Raw genomic sequence first — 20,703 nt, forward strand, 5'->3', positions numbered from 1 at the left:
CACAGACATGTGTACCCTTAATGTAGTTATAAGGGAGATTCAGTGTTATCCAGAGTGTGACAAGTCTGGCCCTTTGAAATACAGGAATGACTCATTTTTGCCAACTGAATGGACTGGTGCAACAATGTAAAATAAAGTGTTTTGCTCAAAGACACAATTCGTTGCCAGGAATTGAACTCATGACCTTACGAGTGTGAACTGAATTCCCTAACCACTAAGCCATCTGCCTTCATATATAAACATATATTTTGGTTAATATTTTTATTATGTGTGACCTTATTCTGATCCTTGCTGTTTTGTGTATTTTTCTATTCTTTTATTTTTTTACTTGTTTAAGTCATTTGGCTGTGGCCATGCTGGAGCACCACCTTTAGTCGAAGAAATTGACCCCAGGACTTATTCTTTGTAAACCTAATACTTATTCTATCGGTCTCTTTTTTTGAACCACTAAGTTATGGGGGCATAAACAAACCAACATCAGCTGGTAAGCGAAGGTGGCGGGGACAAACATAGACACAAATACATACAAAAACACATGCTTATGTATAGATATATATAACGGGCTTCTTTCAGTTTCCAGTTACCAGATCCACTCACAAGGCTTTGGTTGGCCTGACGTTATACCAGAAGACACTTTTCTAAGATGCCATGCAGTGGGACTGAACCCAGAACCATGTGGTTGGGAAGCAAGCTTCTTACCACATAGCCACTCCTGCACCTATGTTTACATATATTTAATTCCAGCTTAGCAAGCCTTAGTACACATCAGCAAATATTTTTTTGCTGATTTCTATGTAGGAACAGATGTTCCAAAGCAGCCCCTCACCATCAATGTCATGTCTATCACTAAGGGGATAAAATTAAATCAAAATAGTGGTGTCTGATAATTTCAAATGTATATTTTTACACAAAATTACTATGCAAATGTTGTTCTCTTGAACAAAGTCTTGCAGCAAAAGCCATTAACAAACCACACACACACACACACACACACACGAACACACACACACACACACACACAAACACAAACACATATATCTATTATATAAAATCCGTTCTGTCTGTGTGTGTGTCTTCTAGGATCTCGGGCATCCTCCATCTGAGTGCGCCCAATATGATATGTAGATACTGACGGTATCAGGGCGTATATAAGTCTTGAAAAATTACATAAATCGATTCCAGGTGAGAATGCAATTGATAAAGCCGTGGGAACGGGCATTTGTTCGTGCAAGTACATCAGTTGAATTCCGTCGTTTGCTGGTGTCTCAGATTTAGGTTAAATCAGTGTTTCTTAAAGGGGAGGCCTATGGGATGGTCGGACAAGTTGTTTTGAGAAAATTTGGTCTAAATGTTTGACAACTCAGTACCATCCATTGGATAGGGGGCGTTTTGCTCGTATATATATATATACTACAGGCTTCCATACAGATTTTTGCCAATCAATTTCACTTACAAAGCATTGGTCAACCTGAAGTTATAATAAAAGGATACACTTGCAAAAAATGCTGTGCATTGGAAGTGAACCTGAAACCATGTGGTTGCAAAGGTAATGGCTGAACTTCTTAACCACACAGCCATGTCTCTATCTCAAATAGTAAATGCAAAAATCAAGTCATTTGATAATTGTTTTCATGATTTTGCTGAAGGAAAAAAACCAGACATTAACTTTTATAAACCTATTTCTGTTTAGTGAGCAGGAAAAAAAAAAAAATTACAAAAATAAATCAAGCAAAAAAAAAAAAATGCATGACAATGCCTAGTAACATATAAAGTGCAAACAAATTTGCCTAGAGTTATATCTATCATTTCGGAATGTTGCACAAATGTGAATAAACATTTTCATCCATGAAACTGATAAAAGAAAAAAAAAAACCAAAACAACCTTGTGATTGACTGATTCAAATTTGAAGAATTTTCTGTTGTTCTTAGACTCAAATTTAACTTTAAACATTAATAGCTTGCCGAAATTGAAATAGACTCAAATGTCTCACAAAAGAAATTGATGCTTACATAGATATGTTATTTTAATATTAAATTAATATATCATGCAAGAATACTAAATATATCTAGATTAATATGTGCTATGTAAAAAATGAAAAGAAGTACAAGACTTGCATGGCTCCAATGAAGTCATGCACCAAAACATATTGGGATAATGGAATGTAAAATAGTTATCCATCTTCAACATGAAATTCTCACTCTGTCATTCTCTCTCTCTCTCTCTCTCTGTATATATATATATATGTGTGTGTGTGTGGTGTGTGTGTGTGTGTATACATATATATATATATATATATATATATATACACACACACACATATATATATACATACATATATATATGTATATGTGTATATAATATATATATATATATATATATATATATATATATATATATATATATATATTTATATATGTATGTATATATGGTAAATTGTGATATAGCTATTGCTCGCAACAGAATATGTGCAACCTGTGGAAAGGGGTGCCTTTCAATTGGAAGATTGAAGAGACGTGTAAAAAGACTTCATAATTTGGTATCTGTTCCCTGTGCATTATGCAGTAGAATGTGCAAATCTTTGACCGGGCTCAAGAATCCTTACAAGGGCCTCACATTGCATCATCAGTGACTCATTTCTATGATTCTTTCTGCAATGGCTTTGCTCATATACAAGAAGGCAGCAAATCAACCCCAGGACTTATTCTTTGTAAGCCTAGTACTTTTTCTATCGATCTCTTTTGCCAAACCACTAAATTACAAGGACGTAAACACACCAGCATTGGTTGTCAAGCGATGTTGAACACACGCACACACACACACACACACACACACACACACACAAACATACACACACACGCACACACACACACACACACTCACAATGGGCTTCTGTCAGTTTCCGTCAACCAAATCTACTCACAAGGCTTTGGTCAGCTTGAGGCTATAGTAGAAGACGCTTGTCCAAGGTGCCATGCAGTGGGACTGAACCCAGAACCATGTAGTTGGTAAGCAAGCTACTTACCGCACAGCCACTTCTGTGCCTATTGCTATTTACCACACAGCCACTCCTGCACATATATATATATATATCAACTGGAAAAACTGTTGTAGTATACCACATGTTGTTTGGTTCCAAGTCAACATTAATAAAGTTATCCTGTCTTCAAATGCTTTCCATTTGTGACCTAACATTGCCTCTTTTTCAGTGGCAGGTGGGTAATATAGGACTATATTATCCAATGTATCCTTCTTTTACATTCAGACTGATATTAAAATATGAAGGAAATTTGACTGCTATTTTTAGCATACCAAGTGATCTTGTAGAAACATTCACCTTAACTTAGCAGCATGTTTTTAACGAGCATTTGTTACTAAATAGGGAGCAGGAAAAGGAATGGTATTAGGCATACTTCTGTATAGGATAGAATTTTCTTGCTGCTTTTTCTGTTTTGGTATTTACAGTTCCATATTTTTTTCCTCTTTTTCTAATGATTTAAGCTGACAGCAGTTTGTTTTTCCTAGTTACTCAAGACATTTGATATTTTTCATTTTTATTATAGCACTGCATATTCAGATCTGCAACTTTATGAGTAATTAATGTTCCCAGAATGCAAGAAAAACAAAAACTGTAAGAAATATTCTGAGGTACCCTTTTTTTTCTGTCAGTAATAAATTTATTCCGTTTTCACACTTATTTTTGCTTCCATGCAACAATCATTTTACCATATTATAGTTTTGTTGATCCCCTAGCTGAACTTTGCAGCTGAGCAGTGGGATAGTCTTCAAACTAACCCTCTGACCATCATTTCCAACTTAAACAATGCTGTCATCACCATCGTCACCATCCTCATCACCATCATAGTTCTATAATTGTTTATATATGACAGTGTGTATCAGATACATCTTGTGTTTATAGCTATATTTTGAGTGGTCAGATGGAAGTTTGTAACCACGGGAAATTTTCAAATAAATTCTTTGACCATTGCTTCTGCTTAACTGAGACTTCAACTGTTACTATTATCATCACCACTGCTACCACTACTGTTGTTGCTGTTACCACTGCCACCACCACTGTCACACTGCCACCCTGACCAATACCCATCATCTTGACCATCATCATCGTTGTCGTTGTTGTCCATATGAGAATTGCAATCATCACATCAACATATATATGATGACAACTACCACCACTGTAACAACAACCTCTACCATCATCAGTAAGATCATTATCTATGTCATTACTACAACACTACTAACTCCACCATGACCACCAACACCACCACCAATACTACCAACACCACCAACACCACCAACACTATCACTATTACAACCACCTACCACCATCACCACCACCACCACCACCATCATCACCACCATCACCATCACCACCACCATCACCACTTTATATCAGCTTAACAAATATTGGACAGTTTTCAAATATTTACAGGATGTTTTAAGAAGATTATTTATAAAAGAATTCAAAGGATTCTTGGAATATTTTATTATTTTCTACAATACAAACTACAAAAGTGATTAAAAATAGGTACCATTAATTAATGCAGTTTAGGAATGGTGCCAACTGCAATCGTTATAAGCAAGCAATTGAACTGAGCCAACTAGTGAAGACAATAAAAATGACTGTGTGCTTTCATTACAAAGATTTAGCATATGTAGCCAGCACTGGCGTCACTAAGAATCAAATGTTTTCTAGGATTAACATTAATAATATATTATTGTATAAATACTGGCTGTGGAGATTGTTGAGAAAATATAATATCCAATGTAATGATTTACACTAAGGGTTGGCACCTTCTTGAAGATGAGCTGCATTGGAAATGAGTTTTTTTAAATATCATGTGGGCCAAAAGAGAATGTAAATGAAGACAAAGTTTAGTGGCAGCCTTATTTTTTTTTTGTTAGTTTTTTGTTTTTTGTAAAATGTTGCCTGTTGTAGTGAAAGAATTGCTACACATTTTATGACATAAAATATCAGTATGTGCTATATGTGGTATGAGTGGAGGCACATGGCTTAGTTTGTTAGGGTGTTGGACTCATGATCGTAAGATTGTGGTTTCCATTCCTGAACTGGGTAATGCATTATATTCTTGAGCAAAACACTTCATTTTGAGTTGCTCCAGTTCACTCAGCTGATGAAAATGAGTAATCCTGCGAGGGACTAGCATTCCATCCAGGGAGGAGTATACACACCACAGAAACTGGGAAACTGACCCTGTGGACTAACCATGTGTTATATTGCATACTGGGAAGAGTTAAAGCATTAAACATTTTTTTTAGTCAGGCTGAACAGAGGAAGTTGTGGTTCCAGGGTAAAAATGGTAGATGTAGCCTTGTTTATCACCATTCCATTCATCACTGATCTGAGATAACACAATATGGTCAATTGTGTAACATGCTATGCTTATCATTTTGGGATAACGTGGGTCAGCAACCAGTCAAAGACTGCCTGTATCATAAAAATGCCCCAGTGACCACTCACAATGCTCAGCTACCATTTGTATTTACACAGTGATGGTACAAAGCTACTTACTTTTTATATGTATTTATGTTCTTGTACCCATCAACATAGGATCAGTGCACAAAAATATAAAGGCACCTAATTGTAACAAATGGCACAGATGATCAAGAAAATATGGAGGAAGCTTCATTGCTGTGGGTTATGTGTTTGGTATTGTAGCACGTCAGGAAAGCTATTTTAGTTGCTGTGTCATAGCATAGTTATGCTATGGCATTCTCCAGCCAATCAGGGCTGGGCGTGTATGAATACAAAAGGCAGTTCTCTGTCCAAGAAGTAAAATAAAACTTTAAAAAATAAAGTGGGATATTTACATTATTGCATTTAAGAATTTTTGTAAGTACTTGACCATATGCGTGTGTGTGTATTTACATACACACATACAAACAGGTTCAAGGTGTTTGTGGCTTCAAGAAGCTGAAGACAGAACTCTTTTGCAGGTGAAGGTTAATTCAGTCCTCACCACCCAATTTGGGCTAATACAGGCTAAGGGTCAAAATACATATGACCCCGAGATAAGTGCTGAAGAAACAAGAATTTCCAACACTATGAACACTTTAGCTACCATCAAGAGATGCTTACCATATGTGTAAGTAGCTCCTACAGTTTCTGCTTGAAGTATCTCTGATGTTTATTTCACCTGTGTGTGTGTGCATACATACACACATGTGGATGTAATGTGTGCATGTGTGTGTTTGTGTGTGTGTGGATAGAGAAATAGATAGATAGGTATACATATGTATATACCTATCTATTTATCTCTCTGTCTCACTTTCTCTTTCTCTACATACAAACATATATATATATACATATATGTGTATGTATGTACGTATATATATAATATATATGTATTTGTATGTATATATATACATATATATATACATATATATATATATATATATATGTATGTATATACATACATATATATATATATATAATATATATATATATATATATATAATATATATATATATATATGTATGTATGTATGTATGTATGTATGTATGTATGTATGTGTGTGTGTGTGTGCGTGTACGTGTGATCATGCTGTGCTAGCACAGTGTAGTAATAAGTTTATAAACAAATTCACTTGTGTACAAACATTTAGCCTCAAAGTATACAAACAGAAAACAGCCTTGTGGTCTAACCAAGTAAGATGAGATTCAATTTGCAAACAAGGGCTAAATCTATGTTTATTAAACATACATTTCAATTTATTTACAAACAATATCCTTATGTAAATATAATTAACAGTACTAAACGCTACTATTGCTACCTATTGCTTATGTTCTCACTTCTTTCCTTCAAAATACATGTGTTTCTGATTAGTTTTTTCTTTTCTATTTAGTATATTTCTTCTGTGTCCAATTTTTGTTTTTTAGTTTGCTTTTTAGTGGTTCTGAAATATCTAAAAGTACACATATTCCTTTGGTCCATTACCAATGAATGATATCCTGATTGTTTGCCTATATTTGTCAGTATTCATTGTCAAGTTCTGTGTTATTGTAGCTCTATTGTATTGTCAGTCTTTTCAGCTAGATTTGTAATATTGACAGAGAAGCCCAATATAGTAGTTCTACAAATGCTTTTGTGCCTGTCAGTATACTTAGATATTGATAAGACTAGCCTACCTAAAAGATGATTGATTGCTTATTATTATTATTATTATTATTATTATTATTATTACTATTATTATTATTATTATTATTATTATTATTTAATATTATTATTGTTATTATTATTAAGTTGGAGAGCTGAAAGAATTGTTAGCGCTGGATGAAATGCTTAGCGGTATTTTGCCTGTCACTATGTTCTGAGTTCAAATTCTGCTGAGGATAACTTTACCTTTCATCCTTTCAGGGTCGATAAAACAAGTACCAGTTGAACACTGGGGTTGATGCAATTGACTCATTATCTCCCCCATAACTGTTACCCTTGTGGAAAAATTTGAAACCATTATTATTATTTTTATTATTAGGATTATTATTAAGTGAGAGAGCAGTGCATGCCATCAAATGGCACTGGGTTTGCTCATGAACAGAGATGCACATATCATCAGCCACTAAGGGACATGCGCAACCAGTTATGGTCAAGCAACTGACAAGCAAATTTGTGGCATTGAGCAGAATATTTATTATTATTATTATTATTATAATTATTATAATAATAATTATTATTATTATTAATATTATTATTATCATCATCATCATCTTATCATTATTATTATTATTATTATTATTATTATTATTATTATTATTATATTATTATTATTATTATTATTATTAAGGCAGCAAGCTGGTGGAATTGTTAACATGCCGGGTGAAATAATTAGCGGTATTTCATTTGCCTCTATGTTCTGAGATCAAATTCCACCAAGGCTGACTTTTCTTTTCATCCTTTATGGGTCGATAAAGTAAGTACCAGTTGAACACTCATCCCCTCCCCCAAAATTGCTGCCCTTGTGGCAAAATTTGAAACTCTTATTATTATTATTATTATTATTATTATTATCATTAATATTTAAGGATTGATGTTACTCCTCCTGAAGGTAAAGAAACAATAAGAAGAGTGTGACTGTTATCGAATGAACAATATTTCGACACTTCTTGTTGTTCCTTTGCCTTCAGGAGGAGTTACCCTTAAATATTACCAAAATGATGTCGATTGAGATGATTATTTTGAACTTGTGAAAGACACATGAAGTGTCGAAGTATTGTTCATTTGATAACAGCTGTACTCCTCTTATTGTTTATTATTATCATTATTATGATTATCATTATTATTATTATTATTGTTATTATTATTATTATTATTATTATTATGTTTGAATTTTGCTTTGTTTTTATACAAGGTGACTCCAAGTCTACCCCAGAGACCTCAAGAGACAAGTTAGAAGTTCAAGTTAGTATTATGTCTAGGGTGTCATATATTTGGTTTTGTACATAACATTGTTCTAGCATGGGCTGGATAAATATTTTGTTCAATTCAGTACAATATAGAATACACTGAATGTACACAAAAAATAAAGACAGTCATCCTATTTATTTATCAATGCATAAAATACACAAAACAATAAAAGCAATAAACATATTTTAATAATACCAAGTTAGATTTTTTAGAAAAAGTGCACACAGCTTAATTGCGTAAAAATGTAAGCAGCACAAAAGTTAATGATATTTGTGAAACTGGCGTCTTGCTTCCAACATATCATCAACATTTGCTTTATGATTTCTGCAGCCAACCATAAGAATTGCTTCCAAATGTTCATCAGTGAGCCTTGTTCAATGTATTGACTTCACACACTTCATTTTTGAAAAAGTTTGCTCACAAACATAAGTTGTTCCAAAATCTGATGCCATACCTGAGGCAAAATTTTTCAATTTTGAAAACTCATCAGAAGGCAAGCAGTGATAAAATTCAATGAGTTTTCCTTCTGCGCTTCTCTTTCAACAGGGTATCAGCTTGCAAGTCAATAAGCCCCAGTCGTAGTTCAGTTTGCATGTTATCAAGATAACAGCCAAAATCTGAAAATCTTTGAGAAAAATGCTTATTTAAGTCCTAAGTAATTTTTTTCTGAAACTTGAGGTTAACATTTTCTGTGCAAAACTCTTGAAAACACTGAAAATAAGAGAAGTTTCCTCCTTCAAGTTGTGCTTCAAACAATGATAGCTTTCTCTGAAAAGCTATAATAATTCTGTAGAGATCACAGACAAGGTTATACTTTCCTTACAGTTTTAAATTCAATTCATTCATATGAGAAGTGACATCAACTAAAAATGACAACTTTGATAACCATGAAGGCTCTGACAGCTGTGGATCAGCTCTATTCTTTTCGGTGAGAAAAAGATCTATTTCTCTTTGGAGCTTATAAAAACAAAACAGGACTTTACCACAACTGAGCCATCTCACTTCTGTGTAGTAAGGCAAATCACAGAAATTAGAATCCATTTCTTCAAGGAAAGCCTGGAACTGTTGGTGATTAAGCCCATGATTCCAAATAAAGTTCACCACAGTTGTAACTGGTTTTAGTGCGCAAGAAATATCTACGTGTTTTCCATAGAGTGCTTGCTGATGTATAAAGCAGTCTATAAACAGAGCTTTCAGAAGTTGAAGCTCCTCCAAATTGGTCTTCCTCACTCCTGCTATGTTTTTTCCTCCATCGACTGTAACACACCGAAGCTGATTCCACTGAAGGTTATAGTTTTGCAAAGTTTTCTGCACCTCTATGAAAATATCTTCTCCGGTTGTTGTTCCATGTATACTGCAAATGGATGCCATTTCTTCTATAATCTCAAAGTTGCATTTAACACCATGAATGAACATATGAAGTTGCGACATACGAGAGAGATCAGTAGACTCATCCATTGCAAGAGAATACCACAAAAACTTCTTAGCTTTCTCATGTATCTGTAACTGTATATTCTATATAGTTCTTCTATTATCTGCACAATTGAACTTGCTGAAAGGCTGATACAGCCAAACCTATTAGCTTTCTCTGGACACAAGTCATTTGCTGCTTCCCTCATGCACTCTTTTATAAAGTTTCTGTCAGTAAATAGTTTTCCTCGCTCTGCTAACATATTCACCATTTCGTAACTCACATGAGTGATTGATTCATTTTTAACAAACTTTTTCGTAAAGAAATTCCTTTGAGATTCCAAACTATGTTTCATAGATTCAAATTCTCGGACCACAACTTTCCAGAATATTTAGAATGTGTTGAGAAATGTTTTGCTTTGTAGCTGCGATGAATATTGTACTCTTTCATAACAGCAACACTTTCATTGCATATCAAGCAACTAGCTTTCTGGTCATTTGTTTCCACAAAGAAGTACTTTTCTCCCCATTCTTTATTGAAAATGTGACATTCAACATCAACCTTTCTCTTCTTAGTAGCCATAAGGATGGGTGAAGAAAAAACAAAAGCAGTCTTAGGCCTTGGTGTCAAATATTCGCGTTTTAATTGTAATCTCTAAATACTGACTAGCCCGAGGTACACGTGATGTACTGGAGTAATTATTACGGTGTGTGAAAACCATAGCTTGTGATGTGACTGACTCAGTATGCATATGACATGCGTAATCTAAGAAGTGTAAGAAGCAGTATAAAAGCATGTTTGTTTTTTTTCAGCTTATGATGGTGGGCCAGACAAATTGATGTCGTAAGCCAGATCTGGACCATGGGCCATGGTTTGGAGACCCATGTGACAAGGGGGCATCAAGCATATGCCCTACAAAAATATGTGCACGACATACTGATCTCATATCAAGATAAACAGTGCATGACATTATTATTATTCCGTCACATCACAAACTATGTTTTTCACACACTTTTGGCTTTTCTGATAACATATTTAGGCATGAAATTAAATGAAGATTATATGACACATTGAAATAAGGATTTCTTTCATTTTTCTCATTTGATTATAATTAATAGCAATTTCCAATTTTAACACAAGGCCAACAATTGAGGGGAGGGGTTAGTCAATACCATCAACCCCCACTGGTACTTTATTTTATCAACCCCAGTATTTAATTTGTATTTTATTTAATCAAGCCTAAAAGGATGAAAAGGAAAGTTGATTCCTATGGGAATTGTGTTAAGGATGTAAAAACCCAGAACACATTCTGCAAAGTATTATATTCATGCTCTAATGATCTTGCTAGCTTGTTGCTTTTGATTACAATTAATAATTAAATTTGTGAAAGTGCTTGGCCAAGTGGTTAGGCTGTTGTACTCACAGTCACTAGGTCATGTGCTTGATTCCTTTATCAGGTGGCACACTGTGTTCTTGAGCAAGACACTTCATTTCATATTGCTATAGTCCCACTTTTGGTCAGTGGGGAATGTTGTCCTGCTCACCTAGCCAGTGGGGTAGCATCATTTGAAGGTTAAAACAAGGCAAAATGCATTATGACCAGTGATGTGTAACAACACTTGATAACCTGGTCGTGGATTAAATTTAGTTTCATAAATTTTTTCAGTAATTAACATGTCAAAAGTACAATCTTTTTATCTTCACATATTTAAATCATTATATTGCATACATAAGCCGGCACGGTGGCAGAAATGTTAGCACACCAAGCAAAATGCTTTGTGGTATTTCGTCTGTCTTTACGTTCTGAGTTCAAATTCTGTGAAGGTCGACTTTACCTTTCATTCTTTCAGGGTTGGTAAATTAAGTATCAGTTGTGTACTGGGGTCGATCTAATCGATTGGCCCCATTCCTTAAAAATTTTGGACCTTGTACATAGAGTAGAAAAGATTATACTGTATCCATGCCAAGGTACCAGTTTGAAGAATTTTAGTCAAACAAACCAACCCCAGTACTTGTTTTATACATTTTAAAGTCTAGTACTTATTCTAAGTACACCAACACCACTTGTTAAGTGGTGTTGGAAACAAAAAGCGTAGACATGAAGACACACACATATATGCATATGAGTGGAGGCGCAATGGCCCAGTGGTTAGGGCAGCGGACTCGCGGTCATAGGATCGCGGTTTCAATTCCCAGACTGGGCATTGTGAGTGTTTATTGAGCGAAAACACCTAAAGCTCCACGAGGCTCAGGCAGGGGATGGTGGTGATCCCTGCTGTACTCTTTCACCACAACTTTCTCTCACTCTTACTTCCCGTTTCTGTTGTACCTGTATTTCAAAGGGCCGGCCTTGTCACTCTCTGTGTCACGCTGAATATCCCCGAGAACTATGTTAAGGGTACACGTGTCTGTGGAGTGCTCAGCCACTTACACGTTAATTTCATGAGCAAGCTGTTCCGTTGATTCGGATTAACCAGAACCCTCGTCGTCATAACCGACGGAGTGCTTCCATTCCATATGTATATGACAGGCTACTTTCAGTTTCCGTGTACCAAATCCACATGTAAAGATGAGATCAGCTCAAGGCTATAGAAGAAGACACTTGTCCAAGATGCCAGAATTACTAAGTAGCAATTCAAAATGGAGATAGGGAACTGACGAAAGCTGGAATCACATGGTGGTGGAAGAAATATGACCTGAGACTTGGTGAACTTCTACCCTACTATTCTATTTTCACTACAATCACTTTCATTATTACTTAAATTCTCACCATCAAGGTTGATTTTGCTTTTCATCCCTTCAAGGTCAAGATAAGGGTATATCAGGCACATGCATCACAACCATATGTGCATGATATAGTGATCTCATATCAAGATAAACAGCACATGATCTTGCAAGTGGGGCCCAGTTAGAATTTTCTTAAGGTCGAGTAGCCCATCCTGCTCAAAAGGTCCTTGAATAAAGGTGGTTTAAGGATATTGAATGAAACATCCATGTTTTCAGAGGTGAATTATTCAAACTCCAAAGAATTCCTCTCAACACATGGCTATGATGCTCCCCAACTACTTCTGCTTGTGATCAGAGATGCACATACCATCAGCCACCAAGGGACATGCTCAATTGGTTAAGGTCAAACAACTGACAAGCAAATCTGTAGTATTGAACAGAATATTTACTGTAGCCCATCTTTTATACCAAGGTAAAACAATGTACATGATAGCACTTCCAATCAGTTAAGATTAAAAGCCATGAGAGCCACTGTCTGGTACTGCATCAGGGCATTTATTATTATTATTATTATTATTATTATTATTATTGTTATTATTATTATTATTATTATTACCAAAGTAAAACAATGTACATGATAACACTTCCAATTAGTTAAGACCAAAAGCCATGAGAGCCACTACCTGGTACTGCATCAGGGCATTTATCATCATCGTCATCGTCATCATCATCATAATCATCATCATCATCGTCATCATCATTCAATAGGGAATCATTATTGCATAAACAAACAAGCAAGAAAACAATAAACCATGCAAACTTGTCAGTTACCATGAAATAATGTCGCCTTTCCGTCTCTCTGGCCCTTGTAAAAAAAAATCTCACTTTGTCATTGAGTATTCACATCACACTAAAACACAACTACATAATTGTTTTTGAATAAATTTAATAATATCTTATTGCAGTACAAATTTGGGTTGAGGATAAATCTAATAAAAGAAACACTTATTCATAAAATGTTATTTTATTTTTTTGCTTTTTATTTTCTTTCTATCATTGAATGACCATAGGCAAATTCATATGAAAAATACTCTCACACTTAATAAATATAATACAGAACAATTGAAAGAGAAAAAAATAGAATGAGATAAACCATCAAATGTCCAAACTATTGCCGAGTGTATGAAAGTGCCTGAAAATATGCATACATCTGAATGTTTATATATATGTATATTTGTATGTCTACTTAAATAAAGGAGAACCAGTCAGATTTAAATACATATATGTTTGCTTATGTTTATGCATGCATACTGTATATATATATATATAATATATATATATATATATATATATATATATTGTCCCACAGTCAAAAATTGTGAAGCATGACTGTCACCACTACTACATGAACCTGAAGATTGTAGAATTTAATGCATGAAAGTACTAGTTCAATCAGAATGAACATTTAACATTCTATTATTTTATTTTATTTTATTATATCATATTATCTTATATCATTATAAGATTGTAAATAAAACGTGAAAATCAGACAAGGTTGGAATTCCTTTATTAATATATTCTTCTATACACAATCACACCCACCCATATATATATATATATATATATATATATATATATGGGTGTGTGTGATTGTGTATATATATATTGTGTATATATATATATATATATGAGTGAAGGCGCGTGGCTCAGTGGTTAGAGCGTCGAGCTTACGATCGTGAGGTTGTGAGCTCGAATCCCGGACCAGGCTGCGTGTTGTGTTCTTGAGCAAGACACTTTATTTTACGTTGCTCCAGTTCACTCAGCTGTAGAAATGAGTTGTGACGTCACAGGTGCCAAGCTGTATCGGCCCTTGCCTTTCCCTTGGACAACATCGGTGACGTGGAGAGGGGAGGCCGGTATGCATGGGTGACTGCTGGTCTTCCATAAAAAAACAACCTTGCCCAGACTTGTGCCTCAGAGGGTAACTCTCTAGGTGCAAACCCATGGTCAGTGTCTGACCGAAGGGGGTCATCATCATCATATATATGTATATATATAAATAAATTTTAAATGATTGATATGGAAGAAAATGGAGTGTAATTAGTAATTTTGACTTCGTTCTGCACTGCCCCATGTGTAGATGTAGGATGATGTAATGACATCAGATGCAATCCACAGTGTAGTGAGCCTCATCAGCTGATGTGACATGCTTTAAAAGTTATCAGATTTACATTTCATTTTCGCTCCAAGTTATATGCTGGTGGTGAGTTGTTAGCAATTCATTACATCGTCCCACATTCACTAGGGAGCATTGCAGAACAAAGCCGAAATGATTGTTGTGCTAATAAAGCTTCTAGCTACACTCCGTCTTCTGTATCAATAATTTAAAATATACCCAATGCACACCTTGGAATTCCAGACATAGATTCAGCAATTAATGAGCAGTAACGCCAATGACACCTGGCAGTCATAAGTGGTGAACGTACTCTGCAGACACACTACCAGGGACTTATCCAAAACAAGATTTGGATACTGCATTTAATGCTGCCTTTCTAAATCTTAGATTTTTCATTTTAAATTTAGCTTATATATATATATTATATATATATATATATATATATATATGTATACATATATACATATACAGGGTGTAATGGATAAATTGTTGCCATTTTATATTTTTAATTTTACCCATGCACATTGTTTGTTTTTGATCTTGTCAACTACATAGTATAGTAGGGTCACTTGGGCACCATCTGTGAGAAAAACAGCACTATGGTGCAATTCACTCAACCAGCAATTTAGAAATGACATGCACTGCTTGGCATTCGTGTCAGAAGCTCCAATACGAACAGATGGTGAACACAAAGAACAATTGTTGGAAGGCTCATGTCCCCAAAACATGTACTGGGAGTGATAAAAATCAAACATCCAGTCAACACCATGGTGTTTGGAGTGATCATTAGTGATGATGAAATTATGCACATCTTCCTACAGGGCCTCATACTCAACATGGAGGCCTACATCAAGTGTCTGGAGGAGGTACTGCTGCCCTGGGTCAAGAGGATAGCTGTTAGAAGACCCTGTGTCTGGCAGCAGCATTCTGCACCATGCCACACAAGCAGGAGAATCCAGTCATGGCTGTCAGACAATTTTTGTGACAACATTACCCCTAACTCACTAGACTGGAACCCTCTTGATTATTATGTGTGGGGTGTAGTTGAGTGTGAGACCAACAAAACTCCTTGTAACACCAAAGATGAACTGAAGGCAAGGATTATGGCAGCATTCACCAACTTAAACAAGGAGACCATCCAGAAGAGTTGCTGGCAGCCGAGGTTGAAACCAAAGGCGATTTTATTGAGTAAATTTGTTCTGAAAATATTTTAATGTAATTTTGGTAAATATATCTGTTAAAATGAGATGTCACTGTTATCTTCATTTTGTCACATTTTAGATGACAGTTTATACACCACACCGTGTATATAACATCATCATCATCATCATCATCATCATCGTTTAACGTCCGTTTTCCATGCTAGCATGGGTTGGACCATATAATATATATACATAATATATATTACATATAATTATATATATATTATATATTGTAATATATTTACATACGCACACAGAGACACACACATAAATCTTAGTGATTTATATCATAGCTAATTTCTGTATAAGTATGCATGTGTGTGTGTGTGATAAAATTTATACGTATATACCAAATACTCTTCAGACTGATATTACCTTGTAGACATTTATCACGTTTCATTTTTTTAATTAAAAAAATAAAAAGTAAAGGAAACACCTCTTTTGTTTTTCCCTCTTAGCAAAGGGCTTCTTGCTAAAATGGTGAGTACAATCACCCAGTTTTTTTCCAATTATCAGCCACATATATTTATTCTTTAATTTTTCTTTGTTTCTTGTCATTCATAATTTTTCTTAAGATATATTTTGGAGAAATGCAGTATAAATGTTTCGGTGGATTTAGAAAAAAATTGTATGCATTAAAAAAGTGACATAAATATAAAAAGATTTCAGTTATAGACCAAACAACTCATTTCATTCTTTATATTCTTTGCGGAAAAATAAGGAAAATATACCAGACATTTGTGTGAAGCAAATTTATAAAGATTTCCTGTGTATTCAGGAAACAACAATGCATGTATACATACATATTATATATATATATATATAATATATATATATATATATATATATAGAGAGAGAGAGAGAGAGATAGACAGACAGAGAGAGAAACATATATATATATAATATATATATATATATATATATATATATATATATATATACACATACATATACACACACACATGCATATATATATATACATACATTCATATACACACACATGCACAATATATATCTGTAGATGTGTAAACATAGGTGTGTGTATATGTGTATAAATATATATATGTATGTATGTATATATATATTCATATATATATGTATATATGTATATATATGTATGTGCATATATATATATAAATATTAATATATTTGGTATGTGTGTGTGTAGATATATATATATATATATATATATATATATGGATAGATAGATAGATATACACATGCATACACACCTATATATGTATATATATGTATATATATATATATGTTCGTTATTTAATGAATTTTGTAGAAATAACTTGTCACAATAGTTGTGATGTTAGTTTTGCATTATAACTTAGTGTCAGAAAAGAATAAGTGCGATTTCGTTTAACCATTATGAAAATATTTATCATGAAAGAATGTCACCTATATTATCTTTGTAGATAGAGTGAACTGACAAAGAAATATTAAACGAGATAATGTTTTGTGTCGCGTACAGAGATTTAGTCTTGTCTTATATAAAGAGACATCAGATTTTAAGAGGTAGGTCTTATTTGATCAATGTAAGAAAAGAGATAAAATATATAAATTTCGTATTCCTTTCATGCATATTCTTGTAGTATCCCAGAGAAGTTTTCAGTGACTATATTTTATCTTTAAGCAAAGATTAGACAACATTGGAAAATAAATAAATTTGATAGATATAAATACTGTTCAGGTGTCAATTTTAAAATACAATAAAAAGAAGAAGAAACTATAGGATTATGAGATTTAAGAATAAGATCAGTATTTGATTATAAAGTAGGTGCAAATTTGTGCTGAGATAGGTGTATTGTTGATTATATTGATGCCGATATTTCCCAGGTACATAATTCTACCAATTTCAAAATAAACTTGTCTTCAATAAGATTTGAACTCAGAACATTAGGATTATTAACTAAGTACCACATGATGTTCTATTTTCTGCTCTACTAATCCTGCTAGTTCATCACCTCTAGCAAAAAAAAAAAAAAAAAAACGAAAAAGCAAAAAAGAAAAACCAAAACACTGAATGTTGCTATTAAAGCTAATACATTCTGATTCCAAAGATCTAACTTAATGATCTAACTTAAAACTTTCCATCAAAATTTTATGATAATTTAAGTTATAAACACCGATTTAATAATGACAAAATTATTTTACTAAATTTTGAACTATTTTCAAAATTATTGAAAGACACAATAGTTTAACAGAGGCAATAGTTTACAAAGGCAGTGAGACAAACAAGTGAGACAAACACCATCAGCTACATTCCAGCCCTGGAAAGGACATTGCTCTACCACAAATAGTTTTTCTTAATGGAAGTACTCAACACTGAAAGCCAGTGAAACACTTACTCTTCAATTTTACATTGCTACTGCTTACAGTGTGGTTAGCGCAGCAGACTTGTGATCAAGGGATCATGGGTTCAAATCTCAGACTGGGTGATATGTGTGTTTATGAGTGAAACACCTAAGCTCCATGCCGCTCTGGCAGAAGGTAATGGTGAACCTCTGCTGACACTTTTGCCACAACTTTCTCTTGCTCTTTCTTCCTGCATCTAGCAGCTCACCAGTGACAGACCCATGTCCTGTCCAGATGGGGAGCCTATACACCAATGAAACCAGGAAACCGGCCCGTATAAGCTAGGCATAGCTTGAAAAGAACGAACAACAACAACAACTGCTTACAGTAGTAAATTACAGAGCTTAGAGAATGTTATTTAGAGTTACACCTTAGTCATGATTATTTTGTGAGAGAGTCTCTGGGACTATATCCCTTATTGTGTCCTACTTCTTGTTTCAGATGTAAAAATATGGTATTTGAAGGGAATTTAGCTGCTATTTTTAAAATAATAAAATTACACTATTGAGAACCCTTCATTGACTCAAAAGTCTGCTGATTCAAAAGTTATCTGAGGTTAAACAATATCAACAACACTTAAAACTACATTGACTCTTTATCAATGAACTCTGCTTTGGATATGGATATGATTCAACACTTGTGGTGAAATAAACTAATAAACACTGGTAACCCCCTTTGGTTAGTTGTTGGGTATATATTAACATTAGTCCCCCACAGCCCCACAAACTTATTGGGTTAAATATAACCAATAACACTCTCCCTCGATGTAAAGGCATTTAATAAATTTTGAACAAACCTGGTAGCAATTTTGTTTCTGTGTTTAACTTTGGAAATTGGAAAGTTATCGAATAATCAGCGAAAATAATGTATAATAGAATATTGGAAAAAAGATTTAAGTGGCGTCTTGAGAAAACAACGTGAGATTTTAAATATTGATGAGGAAAAGATTTTTATGAGAAAATTTCTTATTGACAGATGTTTAATCACTATTTTTGACAAATTTATTCCGGATACCTGAAGTGTAGAATTTTGCATTCAGTATTAATTTTATGAATTCAATTTGAAGATGATTACATACCGGATCTCAGTTGAGAAGTTATTACATATTCACAATAAAACTTTCTAAAAGATGTCAGAACAGTCGCACAGTAATGTCTTTCTGGTAGCATTGTATTTACTTTTTTGTTTCATAAATGCAGCCGTGTTCTGTGTGAAAATTACTCAGGGTAGCCAGTAGTCATTAACAGACTTAGTTATCAATAAAAGGCCTTAATCACAATGTATAAATACTTAAAGCAGAAAATCAATTAAAGTTATATATCTACATACACCCATACCTATGTGTGCGTTTGTGTGTGTGTATATATATATCACATATATGTATGCATGTTTCTATATATATATGTATGTGTTGGTTTATATATGTACTAGCAGTATTGCCCGGCTCATGCACTTATGCATTCTATGCATGCGTGAATTAAGCTAAACTTGGATGAAGTTCAATCAAAATTCAATTATTTTGGTTTTAAAATCAAGCATTTAATGCCCTCTATTTTTGCACTTATGTGTTCCATTTCCTCAATAGGAAGTACGTAGAAGCATTTCATAAATTTTTGTCGATCAAATAATTGCATTGTTGAATTATTCTTTTAGATCAGTATTTCTCAACGGGGATTTCAGGGGAGGGTTTTAGGGAATCGCTGGCGATGTATCGTGATGATCAAAAATCCGGCCTGCTAAAATTTGGTTAAAGTGATTCAAACTGCAGACTCAACACAAAATGGTCACATTTAATTCAAAGAGTTAAAAATGTTATGAAAACAATTGGTATGTGTTCACAAAGTCCAAACGATTAATACGAAAAAACCCTCCAGGCTACATCCCGAAAATTTATTTCTTTGCCGAATTTCTACAATGTTTACGGCGATTCGTTTTTATATCTTGATTTTTTATTTTTCATGCAATTTACGCATGCTTGCATGCGTGGTGAACACAGTTCACATCAAACAGCTGACTGAGTAAAGCTCACTATTCAATGCATGGGATAAGGCCAAAACAAACACATTATCGATTTTTGCACTTGCGAGATGAATTTCGGAACAGAAATAGCGCAGTTCAATTTTCATTTGCCTAAACTTTAAGTGACCCATTTTTGGTGGTTCTACGATTTGTTGGCTAGAAGGAGATGTGCCGGGAAGTTAAACACACAGACACACACACAGATACACACACAGACACACAAGTTGAGTTTTATATATATAGATATATCACATATATGTAAGCATGTGTCTATACATATATATGTATATCTCTGTATATATATATATATATATATATATATATATATATATACAAGCAAAACGCCCCTCATCCAATGGACGG

The 20,703-nt window shown here is 34.0% G+C and overlaps 1 long non-coding RNA gene across 1 annotated transcript; it reads left to right on the forward strand.

Annotated features, from left to right (window-relative positions):
* Window positions 1-6,189: 6,189 nt before the first annotated feature.
* LOC118766272 lies at window positions 6,190-13,783 on the forward strand. Its single transcript, XR_005002185.1, has 3 exons — window positions 6,190-6,202; window positions 6,929-6,930; window positions 13,650-13,783. It is a non-coding gene; the product is annotated as an uncharacterized LOC118766272 (long non-coding RNA).
* The last annotated feature ends 6,920 nt before the right edge of the window (window positions 13,784-20,703 follow it).

The sequence above is a fragment of the Octopus sinensis genome, linkage group LG15 (genome assembly GCF_006345805.1).
Source record: "Octopus sinensis linkage group LG15, ASM634580v1, whole genome shotgun sequence".
Classification (NCBI taxonomy): domain Eukaryota; kingdom Metazoa; phylum Mollusca; class Cephalopoda; order Octopoda; family Octopodidae; genus Octopus; species Octopus sinensis.